At 39.3% G+C, this 14,463-nt stretch overlaps 1 pseudogene; it reads right to left on the bottom strand.

Moving 5' to 3' along the window:
• Nucleotides 1-3,567, bottom strand: part of LOC120518744 — a 29,705-nt pseudogene extending 26,138 nt beyond the window's left edge.
• Nucleotides 3,568-14,463: the final 10,896 nt, after the last annotated feature.

Below are 14,463 nucleotides of genomic sequence, written 5' to 3'. Positions count from 1 at the left end.
ACTAAGCAGTCACAGTTTAGGCTCCTTATCAGTGGTGATTCCATAGAATGTTACAATCCCAAACTACTTTATGTTTACCCAGGGTTGGGAGTTAATGTGGTATAAAATGTCATGGTTATCTATTCACATTTCTCAGTAATGAAGTAGTGGAACGCTTCACCGTTTACATTTGTATAATCAGACTACGGCTATCAACTTAACTAGAATTCCATTACTTGTGTGACACAAGTTTCTAAACAGATACCACCAGTCACAAAAGAAACATTATTATCATCTAAGTAAGCAGGGCGCCAGTAAATATCTTAATTGATACTGAAGGTAAGAGAGTAAATGACAAAATGTAATTGTTTTATTAGATCACCATATTTCTTTTTGATAACAGTAATTAATCATTTAATGACTCCATCTGTGAAAGTGTTTGAGAGGTTAAGTCTGTTTTTCTTTTAATTACTATGATTTGTTTTATATTAACAATTATTTTTACAAACTAGAGGCCTCTGTTGGCTGGGTCATATGTGTGAAACGGCACAGATTTAATAAGTTCTGTTATTGGCAAGGATTGACTTCTAATTAAGTAATTGCCTTGGAACCAAATGTCCTTCCGGGGCCAATGCACTTCATAAAGTGGCCCGAGTCAAACCACATTTCTGACACCTCCATCCTTTATTAGATGTGAAATGATAAACTTAATTTGTGTATAATATTTGTTGTGGTAAGGCTGAAGCCAACACAGCACTCATAAGATACAAAATATCATGATAACACTGAACAAAGTGGTAAATAAGTAATATATATATATTATTTAAAAAAAATGAAAAATATTAGCTTTAAAATAGTAAATCACACAAAATACTGGAACAGACTGAAGCATTTGTTAATGATGTTGGGCCAAGTACCCACAGATATCATTTAGACACAAAGTAGAGCCAGCTGTGTGACTGAGGGTGAACTCTTTAAAGCATGAGTCTCCAACCTTTGTTCCCCTGAGAGCTACTTTTACAAACATCCAATGTCTGTCTGTCTGTCTGTCTGTCTGTCTGTCTGTCTGTCTGTCCACTTTAAATAAGAGAACTACTTAATGGATTTAGATGGGGTTTTTTTCTATAATTTGATTGAACATTCTGATTGATTTTGCGACTTCTCTAATATTGCTATGTATTACAGATAGATACTTTATTAATTCCAAGGGGAAATTTAAATTATTTCACTTGCGGTACTGATTTCTCGAATCTGAGAAACACGCAGCAGGCCGAGGGGTGGGGTGGGGTGGGGAGGTGGTGGTCTCTCTTAACTCACTTGCCAGCTTCAGGGCGTGTTCCTTAACTCCGCTTAGCTAGCAAATGAGAGAACAATTGAATTCAACTTTGTTTGATATTTAAAATCTGCAGTGGGCTGGTGCCCTGCCCAGGGTTTGTTTTCTGCCTTGCACCCTGTGTTGGCTGGGATAGGCTCCAGCAGACCCCCGTGACCCTGTAGTTAGGATATAGCGGATTGGATGATGGATGGATGGATGATATTTAAAATAAAGTGTTACTTAGGTCTTGATGAATTTGAGTCCGGATCTTCTCTTATGTGAATGCCACATTGAAAAGATAGATTGCAATTCAGATTGTGGATCATGATATGATTTTTTGGAAAGATTGCCCACCCCTAATTTGACTAATCAAATTTTTAAGTTTATGTAGGATTCATTAACCCTTTGGCAAGCTACTTGGAAATGGGTTGTGAGGTACGGGTAGATTGCGAGCGACATGTTGGAGACCCCTGCTTTAGAAAAATCTCGTCTGGTCCACAGCTTTCTAAGCTGTGCAATCCAGAGGATGGGCACTACATGATGTGGGCTATTAAAACAGACTGTAAGGATATGAGTTGACAACAAAGTGTAACCTGTGCAAGGAGCACTTTGAGTGGCTGAGAGGAGTTGAATAAGGAGCTGAAGTACTGTGTGCAACATAGTGGACAAAGAGGCAGGAGTTGGGAGGTTCACATGTGGGGAAAAGCATCATAAACATGTAGGTAAAAGTCAACATGTGCGGCAAGGGGTCAAGACAAGGTGATGTAAAACTTGTCCCAGTACCCAGCAGCATAGGTGTCAATCCTTGGGCCACAAACTGTGATGAAGCTGTGTTACACACGTGTGATTAGGAAGGAGCTGAGTAAACTAATTGGAGGTAATTACCTCCCAGGCCAGGGAGTGGCAAGGTACACTAAACCTACTTCTGTTATATCTGCAGGCCAAATACGGGAAAACCTGCCTGATTTAACATCACTTCCGGTTCCATTGCCCAGACTGACATCTTCTTCTGGTTCTGGCACCCAGACTGACGTCACTTCTGGTTCATTGCCTCCATCTTTTCAAACCACATCAGTTCAGTTCAGGACTCAAAACCATGCACATGAGTGCTCCTATAAAACCTTTTTTGCAGCCAGGAACAATATATGGGTGGCTGCCCCAAACCTTTTTGTGTGGGTCAAGGCTGGCTGGAGAGACAAAGATGCACAGCGTCCCAAACTAATGTGCGTAGTTCCGCAGTTTTTAGTGAACTGTAACTTTTTCTAAAATTGAACTTATTAAAATAAATGTTATGTGTGTGTATATATGGTAGTAAGCAATAAACATGAGTAATATGGCATATATTTCATTCATTTATGACTAACTAGACCTGTTTAGGTTTCTTTACGTTTTCTAGCCTATGCACTTTGCAAATAGGTGGATCTATAAATCATAAATCGTGAATTGATAGGGACAACTATAATTGTTAATATTGAACATTAAGAAATACTTATACACACAGTTCTTTATTTATGTACTACTTTTGAAAACAGAAATGTTTTCATTTTAAGTTTAAAATTGCACATCATGCAGACGGATACAAATCCCTTAACTCTTCTCCGTTGTTCTGCTCCCATTAAATGGAACATCCCACTCACCTGTTTTTCTTCCCTTTCTGTTTCCAGCTCAACTATTTTATGACCGTTATGTTCAGTCACCACACACTTTGCACAGATACACATGTCATCTGTTCTGCAATATATTTCCAGACTTTTCTGATGTTGTGCACAGAGTTTCTCCTTTAGATTCCTATCTGGATCATTCAGCTGGTGGTCCTTCCAGGCAGCTCCTTCACAGTGAGGCTGCAGGTGAGTCTGACAGAAGGAGGCCATGCAGGTCAAACAAGACTTCACTGCTTTGAACTTCTTCCCAGTACAGACGTCACACTCCACGTCATTGGCACCAGCATAATTCTGAGACAGAGGATGAGTAAATCTACTATTCTTCAATTTCTTGATAACTTCATAGAGCAGAGTGTTTCTGCGCAGCTCAGGCCTTGTGGTGAAAGTTCTCTCTGCACTGAGGACAGCTGCACACTTGGCTCTGATCCCAGTAGTTGGTTAAGCACTTTAGACAGAAACTGTGACCACAGGGGATCGAGACGGGGTCACTCAGGGTGTCCATACACACTGAACAGGTAAACTCATCCTGTAATCCAAGCAGCTGTGCTTCTTCCATCATCCGTCTGAGGACAGGCAGGCAGAGAGAATCGATCTGACAAACAAGAAGGTGACTTGGGCAGAAATGAAAGTGAAACTTTGTGCTCAGTGAGAAGGAGGAGGAGATTTAAAGAGAAACTTCACTGTAAACGGAGATGATATCTGAGGAGACACTCCAGTTAATGTGAGACAAGAGCCCAGAAAGTGAGGATCACAGTTTGATGGTAAGACACTGTTTTGGAAAATAATTAGTAAATCATTTATTAAATTGCAATACTTCACCTGTATTTACTGAAAGGGTACCATAAAGGAGTAGAAGATGCCTGCTTTTATACTGATTCTCCCATTAAAATCTCATAAGGTTTTGTGTTTTTGTTTTTGTTTCTGTTTTGTTGGGGGGGTCCTCCTTATTAACAATAACACCAGCCGTAAAACAGATGGTCATTTTAATCCAGTTTCTGCTTGTGTCTTAGCTAATTTGCTTTTAATGGTCAAAGTGAACTCTGCAGGTGATAAACACAATGCACAAGTCTTCTTTCGTTTTGTCTGTTTATTATGTTCAAATCAGATCCTTCAGTGAAAAATGTACCACTATAGCTGTATCTGCTTTTACTGTTGTTGTGGCCTCCACACAATTTAAAGGCATAGCCATCACAACAAGTAAATAATCACAATATAAATTAAAGTCGGTTTGAATATACACTAAGGGAAGAGGCATTTAGTCAGTCTCACAATATGCAAAGTATGGGCACAATACCTGTGCTGCTATGAAAGAAACTTGGTAACCCTCTTTTTTAACACCTCTGTCAATTTTGTTATATCTTATTAGAGGGAATGGGGAACCAAAGGGTATCGGGCATGGAAAATCCTGAAACTGGTCCTATTAATGTAATAAGTGATAAGAGCCAAACTCTCCTGCAGATAACATGAATATGTCAAAAGATGGGAAGCAAAAACGAAAGAAAAGAGAAGGCAGATGTGTCTGGAGGTTAGTACTTAAAGAGTCGTGTTCTATGAAGGTCCCTGCAGAAATTAAGAATATTCCAATCCATTATTCTAAAGCCCAAATATCTTTGTCTTTATGTTCATTTGTACCCTTTGAAGATGAGTAGGGTCAGTGCATGCAGGTCAGGGAGCTGGGAGTTAATGACTTTTTTTAATCATTTAATCACCATATACAATTTCTGGTATTAGGAATTTGTCAGTTTTTGCATACCCCAACTTACTCTCCAGAGTGATTGCAGGTTAAGGGCCTTGCTCAATAGCCCAACGGAGTAGCATTACTTCTGTCACTGCTAGGATTCAAACTGACAAAGCTCAAGTTACCAGCCCAGATCCTTTAGCCAGAGTGCCACCACTCTGCCATGCAGCACCAGTGTCCTCCGGAGAACATCTCTCAGTTAGCACAGTAAGCAGATGATAAGGAAGAAATCCAAAGTCTGGACTAATAGATTATATTTAGAAATAACATCATAATGAGTTAAACCAGTTAGGCTCCCCATTTCAATAATTACAGAATATTGTTCAGGTATGTTCACCTTTTTCTTCTTATTTTAGTCCCAGATTTGAAATTGAAGGTCTACAGGACAGTAGTGAGACTAGCTATGTTATATGGGTTTGAGACAGTGGCACTGACCAGAAAGCAGGAGACAGAGCTGGCGGTAACAGAGTTAAAGATGCTAAGATTTGCACTGGGCGTGATGAGAATGGATAGGATTAGAAATTAGTACATTAGAGGGTCAGCTCAAGTAGGACGGTTGGGAGACAAAGTCAGAGAGGCGAGATTGCGTTGGTTTGGACATGTGCAGAGGAGAGATGCTGAGTATACAGTATTGGGAGAATAATGCTAAGTATAGGGCTGACAGGGAAGAGGAAAAGAGGAAGGCCTAAGAGAAGGTTTATGGATGTGGTGAGAGGGGACATGCAGGTGATGGGTGTAACAGAACAAGATGCAGAGGACAGAGAGATATGGAAGAAGATGATTCACTGTGGCAAACCCTAATGGGAGTAGTTGAAAGAGGAAGAAGAAGTTAAAGCAAACATTAACTAATGTTTGCTAGCAATAACACTTAATCACATCTGTGCAAGTGCTTTATTTTTATGTTTTTATCTCTTTTAGGGAGGATGTCAACTTATGTTGACACAAGGGGATCAGGCTGATAATCAGCAATAAAAGTCAACAAAACTTGGCAGTATGGTAGACATTGGTTTGATGTCAAATCCCTGCATGTGCACGAGAAGCAGAGAGTAAAACATGTCTAGAATGACATGTCAATCTGGAAATTGAAACCAAAAGACAGTCCCCAGCTGATAGTAGTGCTAGACATGCTGGAGTAGTTGATGCCCCTAAGGCAACATTCTCCCTGGGAGGACTACATAGACATACAGTAGGTCTGCAGGAGCAAGCTGGCATCAAACAACCTGGCATGCTAGTGGACACCAAGGAATACCAGTCACTCGAGTACTTCAAGCTGTGTTTTTCCAGAAAGTGCTTTTCATCTTATGAATGATGCAACAAATAGGTATGTAATAAGTATGTCAATTTACATACTGTAGAGGCTCATGGAACATAAAGAGTGAAATTTCTCGTAAATGTGTATTTTATGTTGATCCATGTGTGAAACCATTGTTGATGAGTTTAAATGGTGGTGAAAGAACTGAGTAAAACATCAAGACAGACTCAGGCTGACCTCCATATGAAAGGAAAACAGCGTCTATCACATAAGTGTAAACAGTGGTTGTCATGTGCCATTCTTTATTATACAGTGAAGACTCTTTGCTTTTAATTTCAGACACACACAATAAAATAAATGACAATGGCATAAACACAATTATTGGGACCCTCACCTAATGTTGTGTATGGTGGTATCTGCCATCCAGCTCTTTCTGTAGCTCTGATGAGACTTCTACTCCTCTCACTGGCCTCTTCTTCTTCTTCTCCCAACTGTGACTTCCAGGTCTTTCATGGATGTTGACTTGGATTTAGTTCAGGGCTCATAGCAGACAACTTCAGAACAGTAGGCTTTACCTTGACCATGCATGGCTGTGACTTTCTTCCTTTCCTCCTCTTCTCTTGTCCCCGTTCAGTTTAAGGCACACAATGGCACAACACAGCTGAGTGAGGACTTTGCCAAGTGATTGAAGACCTCAATGACACTCATTAGAGGAATCAGTCAGCTTGAGATGTCATAACAGTCCAGTGAGGTCTTTTAACTGCTAAGGACTCCCAGTAATTTTCTCCCTACCATTTTAATCTGTTTTAGTGTTTAAAATACGTGAAGTCAAGGACCCAAAGCAAAGCGTCTGCTCTGTGGAATAAAGAATGGTGGATGCTGAATACTTTTCTACATTTTAACTTATTTCACGTAATATTGTGGTTCATTTTTAAACCAATACTTTTGTCTGTGTCTGTATATAAAGTTATGTGAAAAAGTAAGTACACCCCTTGAAATGTCTTTTTTCCCTTTTTTACATACACAAAGCCTTCAGACTTCTTCATTTTTTCACATTTTTTATGCTGCAGCCTTATGGTAAAATCATCTAAATTTGTTTTAACCTTCATCAAACAACACTCAATGCTCAAGAGTGACAAAAACGATTTTAGAAAATTTTGGAAATGTATTAAAATATAAAAACTGAAATATCCCTTTGATACAAGGATTCAGACCCTGTGCTGTGGCACCTGAAATTTGTGCATCCCATTCTATCAGTCATCACTGAGATGTTTCTAAACCATGTTTGAAATCCACCTGTGTTCAATTCAATTGATTGGACTTGATTACAAAAGGCATAAACCTGTCCAGAGAAGGTCCACAGTGGAGATAAAAACAGGCCATGATGTGGATGGAATTCCCGTCAGAGCTTAAAAACAGGATTGTGTCAGCACAGATCTTGGGAAAGATATTTAAAAAGTCTGACCTGTCCATAATTCTTGAATAGAATACTTTAAAAACACCCACAACTCTTCAAGGAGCAATCAATGGAGAAGGACCTTCATAAGAGAGGTGACTAAGAACTTGATGGTCACTGTGGCCGAGCTCCATAGAACTTGTGTGGAAATGGGAGAAGCTTCCAGCAGGACACTTTGCTAATCTGGACTTTTATAGCACTGTGGTCAGACAACACATGAAAGTCCACTTAAAGTTGGCTAAAAGTCACCTAAATGACTCTCAGAGTGTGAAAAACAAGATTCTCTGGTCTGATTAAGCCAACATTGAACTGTTTGGCCTCAATTCTAACCATCACATCTGGAGGAAACCAGGCACCGCTAATCACCTGCACAATACCTTTCTAACAGCAAATCATGGTGGTGACAACATCATCCTTAGAGTTCTTTTACAGAGACAGTGACTGCAAGCCTAGTCAACTCTGAGAGAAAGCTAAACCGGGCAAAGAACAGAGACATTCTTAATAAAGATGTAAACCAAAGGTTTACCTTCCAATCGGAGAATGAACTAAAACACAAAGCAAAGCAACCCAGAACTGGCTTATGGACAACTCTGTAAATGTTCTTGAATGGCCTAGCAGTCAGTAACATCAACTGGGATGTTTATTCCACTCCGCAATGCAAAATTCTTTCAGGAATATGATGGCTCAGGTATATCTTGGGTGCACAGCATGTTTCAAATCTCAATGAGATTCAGTTCCAGGCTTTGACATGGCCATTCTACAACCCTCCATTTCTTTCTTATCAGTCATTCCTTGGTGGATGTCCTGGTATGTTTAGGGTCATTGTCACGTTGAGCTTCATCTTCAAGCACCCCTGCAGTACAGGGGTGGGCAGAGTCGGTCCTGCAGGGCTGCAGTGGCTGCAGGTTTTTTGTTCCAACCCAGTTTCTTAATGAGAAGTCAATTATTAATGATAAAGCGCTTATTGCTCAAGTAACATTTTGATGCTTCATTTTAGTGGTCTTGCTTGTTAAGGTTCTCCACCCTTAATTGCTTATTTCAATCTTAAACAGCTGCATTCACTGTGTTTAATGGCTCCTTATTAACAATGACATACAAGTGACAAACGAGCTAGCAGTTCTCCATCTAACTTGTTTCCATTTATACTTGTGTGGATTCATCAGGCACTATCTGGTTTAATAAAACACTTAAGAGAAAAATGTGACAGACTGAAAATTATCCATTTTAGGCTTTAAATCATTTGGATGATAGCCTTGGAAAGGACAAAATCTATAATATAAGAACCTAACATTGCAGACTAACTAGCCATTTAATTAAATAAGGTCTGAGGCAAGGGCTGGTTTGCTGGGTTGGAACAAAAAACTGCACCAACTGGGGCCCTCCAGTATAATGAAGAATTTGTAATGGATTGAACCTGGATATATTCTAATGGATTCTATGATGGTGAGCTGCCCAAGCCCTGATTCAGCAAAACAGACCCCAATCAGAGCATATTCACCACCATCCTATACAGTTGGCATCAGGTTCTTTTGGTCAAATTTTGTATTTGGTTTTCAATAAACATGTCTTCTGGCAATGTGACCAAACATCTCCATATTTGCCTCATCTGTCCAGAGAACATTGTCCCAAAAGTCCAGGGGCCCCATGTATAACACCTTTCATAGAACTCACACTGGACCATAGTGCATGGACAAAACTAGAATTGTGTTTATGCACAAAACTGCATAAAACTAGGCGTAAGCAAATTTCTACACACTTTCCCTTTTTAAATCAAAATCAATGTGAATTTTAACATGCATGTACGCATCTACAGCTCCACTGCAACTACTCCCAGAATTTTGCTTATTTGAATATGCAAATCAATATAAATTGCTCTTTCCATTCAGTGTTTTGTTAAAGGACAATGGCAAAAGCATGTGTAAAAAAGAAGAATTTCAGCAAATGCAAAATGGAGGTCCTGCTCATACTTAAGCAGTGTAGTGGAGGCACTCAAAAGTTCAAGCTGAGAAAGTCACACAGTGCCGAAATCACAAAGTAGTGGTCAGACATTAAAGTCGATGTGAAAATGTGAGTTGAAGCCTAACATCTGAGTGTTCTGGAGCTCACACTGTTTGAGCAGTGATCTTTTGCAGTTATTGGTGGGTGAGGAGGAATCCGATATCATCGCTGGCGAAGGTGAGTTAATGTTTTTGTTTGCTTACCTTTACCCATAATCATGTAAATAATTTGCATTAATTATAATAATTTGCATTCTTCCAGTTGAATGACCTGAAAAGTGGAGTGACATGTTTTTTAATCATCTGTAGTGGTTAGATAGCACATGATGATACCCCTGAAAGCAAGCATTTGCAGTTGTCCAAAAGTGACAGGACCAGTGGATGGACCATACATGGAGTGAATCTGCATGAATCAGAGACTGTTACATTGTGGTCAGTGAAGGACAGCTGCTGATCAATCACCACCTCAAGATGACATACTGACTTGACGGGTGTTAGTCATAATGGAAATGGGCTGTTGACTAGATGGAATGGATGATATAGCAAGTAGCTCTGTATTGTCCAGGTTGAGATGGAGATAATGTTCCATAAACGAGGTTGAGATATCAGTGAGACATGCTAAGATTCTAGCTGATATTGTGTGGTCATCTGGAGGGAACAACAGGTACAGCTGTGTGTCATTGGTGTATCACTGATACAAGAATCTGTGGGACTGAATAATAGGGCGGTCTGAGGTGGTGTATAGAGAGAACACAGGAGGACCACACACTACTCTTTGGGGCATCCCTGTGCTTGCCTAGTGTACCAATGGTATGGTAGGATCTCTGGTTCGATGAGAATCTCAACCATGAAGAAGTTGCAGAGGAACTTATTTTTTTAGTCTATTTAATGTTGCTGAATTTTTCATTAAAAAATCTTACATGTTTATTGTAAAATGATAACACATTATAAACTCAACTACCCATTGAATAAAAAAAGATTAAAAATAAGCAACACTTTAATGATGTCATGCATTATCACCATTTCTGTCAGTGACAGGACTTGTAGAGCAGATCTGACGTTGCTGCACTCTTTGGAACACTTATTTAAATTAATCTGATATGTGTAATCTTACACAATGTTGAAACATTAAAAGCTATACTCTCTTTTAAAAAAAATCAACAATTAATAACATTTCATATTTCAATTTTTATGTCATCCATCCCTATTGATCTTTTTTTTTTCAGCAAGAGGCAAAATGAAAAGTTATATTAATAAAAAGAAGAGCTAAAAAATGTCATGTTCTGTATTGTTAAAATTGTTAGTTATGAAAATCACCAATTCTATGTCAGCATACCTCAAACACTAAAGTAACGTGGAGACGTTCATAGTTTGTAATGTCGCACTTCAATAAGTCCATTAAAATCTTGAACTGAATCAGTGACACGGCTGTCATGGTGGAGTCCCACACCCACTGGGAACGAGTCTGACTTACTTGTGACAATGTGAACAAAGCTCTAATGCTGGTGATACAGGGGTTGAATAGAGCACAACAGCAGGCCCAGTACATCCGATTCCTGAAGTAGCCCCTAGAGGACTCTCTTATAGAATGAGGTTGTATGCCTTTTCCAAGTCCACAAATCACACATAAGCTTGTTAGGCATACTCCCATGAACCTCCAGAAGCTATGAGGGGCCAAACAGGCCATAAATCATATATTTCTGTGTGTAATCTATTGGTTTATGTGTGAACACTATTGGTTTATGAATATTTACTATCGGTTTGCGTGCATACATAATTGGTTTGCCTGCATACAATACTGGTTTCATTCATATGAACTATATTGGTTCGTGTCCGTATATTATATGTTTGCACGTGCATATCACTGGTTTGCATATGAACTACATTGATTTGCGTGTATATATCACTGGTTCCAGTACGTTTGTTATTGGTTTGTGAGTGAACTGCATTGGTTTACGCTTGCATGTTATCGGTTTGCATATGAATCATATTGGCTTGCGTCGTGTGACTGTCTAACAATGGATTTGCGTATGCACTATATTGGTTTCATGTGGGTAACCTGTCGATTTTGCGCTTGAACTCTATTGGTTGTATGCGTGCACTATGTCGGTTTCGCGTATGAAACATATTGGTTATGCGTGCGCACCCTATCGCAACTCTGTGTATGAACTACAGTATATCGGTTCTGCATGTGAAGTATATTGGTTGTTCACGTGATCTTCAGAGGAAATGGGCGGGGCAAGAAACAGGAACTCAAGGGCCGGTAGAGTCATGGAGTGTAGAGAGAAGTGTCTAGGAGACGCATCTGCGTTTAAACGGCACTATATATTTTTCCGCACCATACGTTTGCGAAAGGACTTGGTGGTAATTATTACTATTTAACAGAATCTACCATTGAGTCTGTAATGAACATAAGCCTGAAGTTAGGTACGTATTGGGCCATCTTCTTATTTGGTCCCATCTACATGCTTGTTTGCAACCCGCAGCTGTACTTGTCCACACAGTACTGTATTTGCAAAACAGTTACTTATTCTAAAGGCAAAATATTCAACATTTACAATTGACGTCTTTATGCAACATAACATTTAGTTACTACTAGTTAGATTTATTATGCCCGGCGACCCCGCACCGCACAGACAGGTGAAGTGACTTGTTCAGGGTCACACATCAGTGTCAGTCTCAGGACTTCAACCCACGAACAAAGGGTTGAAAGTGCAAAGCCCTAACCGCAATGCTTGCACATCAATAACATGTATATTAATTGACTAAACGTGTCCATTCTTTGAAAAGCTAAACATTTAACATTTAGGACCTGCATGGGTTAGTTACATCATATTGGGCCACCTTACCTTTCACAGTTTTGTGAAAGGACAGATGTGTTTTTTAAGATGTAGCGGAATTTTGCTCTGCCCAGTGCGAGTATCAGGGTGAAACTGACAATGTATTCCCACTTCAATATCAGATAAATGGAATTTACTTTGATATTTAATGGGCACTGTAAAGTGTTAAATGATGTTGGGCCACCCTAATTTTCATAGTTTTGTGACATTGACGTAAATAAACTTGTCCAGGACAGATTCATTTATTAAATTAGAATTTAACAATTTTAACCCGTGCAGGACCAAAACGTGGAATATATATTTTTTAAAATAATGGATCAGTCTGTAATGATGCTGATTAATGTACACACTGTAGAATATTTTGCCTTGTTGTTATAATAGAATAAGAAGCCACTTCGCAAAAGCTGTGTGAATAAGTAGCTGACTGCAAGCTTATACTGGGAGCAGCTGGGAGTGAATAAAACGCCAGCCGAATGCGTACCTAACTTCAGCCCTGTGATCATTTCAGAATTAAGGGAAAATACTGGTAAAAAGAATTACCACCAAGCCCTTTAGCAAACATACAGTGACGTGCAAAAGTCAGTTTAAAAGGCATCCTAATTTTCTGCGTGACAAAAAATTTGTCCATGTATTTATCCATTTGGTATTTTTAATGTGAACTCTTGTGCTGTAACAAAACGTTATCAAACTCCAAATAACTAAAGAAAAACTCCAAAGTGATTGTTTGCCTAAGTATTCAAGCCCAACATATTCATACTTTGTCAAGAACCTTTTTGCTGCAGTAGCAGCCTTCATTCTTTTGAGGTATGTACTGTAAATATGTCCCAGTTCTGCACAGTGCTCAGGTGTGATTCTTCCCTATTCTTCTTTGCATGATTTCTAGGTACCCTCTATGTTGGTGGGATGGTATCTCTGAACAGCAGTTTTCAAACAATGCCCCAGATTCTCAACAGGGTCAAGATGAGGGCTTTGACTTGGCCATTACGAAACATTCACCTGTCTGTTTTTGAGCCATCCCAGTGTCACTTTGGTCTAATGCTTAGGGTCATTGTCATCTTGAAAGATGAATCTTCTTTAAATTCATAGCAGACTGGAACGAGTTCTCCTGCAATATTGTGTGGTATTTGGGCCCATCTATTGTCCCTTCAGCTCTGACAAGATTCTCAGTCCCAGCACATGAAAACATCCCCACAGCAACATGCTGCCACCACCACATTCCACTGTAGGTCTGGTGTTTCTTGTGGTATGGGCAGTGTTTGTTTTACACCACACATTCTGTACCTCTTTGAAGTCTGAGAAAAAAGTTCTATTTTGGTTTCATTTGACCATAAACCCTTCTCCCCACATTTAACTGGAAAAACGCCACATGTGCTTTTATGTGGACCATCTTAAGGAATGGCTTCTTTCTTGCCACCCTCCTGTAGAGGACTGTTTAATGGAGAGCTCTTGAAATTGTGGACCCCTGCAACTTCATTCCAGTTTCAGCCACAAAGCATTGCAAACATCTAAGAGTGACGGCTGGATTTCTAGTCTCCTCTCTCTCCAGTTGATGTCTAACTCTGATATTCAGTCTTGAGGGACGGCCTGCTCTAGTAAGAGTCTGGGTGCTGTGATGAACCTTTCACTTTCTGATGATGGATCCAGCAGTGCGCAATGGGACATTCAAACTGTTGATATTTTTATAGTTGTTTCCTGCTACCTTGTGCATTTCAATAACTTTGTTTCTCACATCAGCAGAATTTTCATTTTTTCAGTGACTGTCCACCAAAGACTACGGCCCCTACAAAGGGGGCTTTTTATATCCAAAGAGAAAGTAGCACCTCATTATGTTCAATATGACTGTCAAATGTCTGCCACCTTTGTAATTAATTTGTCATTGGTGTAAACCTGGAGCTTCCAAAGCAGAGGTTTAAACACTTATGTAAACACTAACTTTGGAGATTTTCTTCTTCAATTAAATGTCTACATAAAATAGTTTATTTTGACTTTGGAAGTGTTTTGTTACAGCATAAGAAAAAATATGTAATGAATAAATATGTACAAATATTTTGTTTTGCATAAAATTATGACAACTTTCAAGGGGATTGAATACTTTTGCAAGCCACAGTATGTTTGTGAAAGGGTTTGGTGGTAATTATTTTTAAGTTAGGTGCACATTCAGCTGCCTTTTTATTCACTTCTAGCTAAATTAAGTATAAGCTTGCAGTCAGCTACTTCTTCACAAA

The sequence above is a fragment of the Polypterus senegalus genome, chromosome 18 (genome assembly GCF_016835505.1).
Source record: "Polypterus senegalus isolate Bchr_013 chromosome 18, ASM1683550v1, whole genome shotgun sequence".
NCBI classification, from domain to species: Eukaryota; Metazoa; Chordata; class Cladistia; order Polypteriformes; family Polypteridae; genus Polypterus; species Polypterus senegalus.
This window is presented reverse-complemented; position numbering and strand designations above follow the sequence as displayed.